Raw genomic sequence first — 553 nt, 5'->3', positions numbered from 1 at the left:
CACACACGCACACACACACACACACACACACACACACACACACACACACACACACAAGATGGGCAAAAGGGCAAGGGAGGCAACAGCAAAAGTCAGTTCAGGATGAATCAGATTGATGATACATCAGAAGCTTACTAAAGCAGTCAGAAATAAAAGTTAAATGGCACAGACCCGAGCGCCACGGGGAAAGAATCACATTACATCGGAATAATGATGTATAGGCCAACTGGAGGCCACAGTATGCAGTGATATGAGCAGAGCCATGGTAAACATATGTAAGATGCATTAAGCATAAGAAAACAAAGCTTTGGATCCACAGGGCTCATGAATGCGTGGAACATTGATATAAAAACAACACGCTAACAATCCCTCAGCTTCTTCAACACTGCTTTTGCATTTCAAATTCAAATACTGACATTAAAAATCTCAAAACAAAGGTAAACATGTGGGCTAGGTCACCTGTGAATCACATGGTACCATTTTCAGAGTGGCTTTTTGGACAAGTGAAGGGGGGGGGGAGGTTGTAATGAATATATTCATCTGTACTCTCAAA

The 553-nt window shown here is 42.1% G+C and overlaps 1 protein-coding gene across 1 annotated transcript in view; it reads left to right on the top strand.

Annotated features, from left to right (window-relative positions):
* The window catches only part of LOC104965963 (gamma-aminobutyric acid receptor subunit alpha-6-like), a 599227-nt gene that overhangs the window by 115282 nt on the left and 483392 nt on the right, over positions 1 to 553 (top strand). The window lies entirely within an intron of this gene.

This window comes from Notothenia coriiceps, unplaced genomic scaffold (genome assembly GCF_000735185.1).
Source record: "Notothenia coriiceps isolate Sejong01 unplaced genomic scaffold, NC01 NC01_scaffold00037246, whole genome shotgun sequence".
Classification (NCBI taxonomy): Eukaryota; Metazoa; Chordata; class Actinopteri; order Perciformes; family Nototheniidae; genus Notothenia; species Notothenia coriiceps.
The sequence above is the reverse complement of the archived record's forward strand: the minus strand, read 5'-3'. Positions and strand labels throughout refer to the sequence as shown.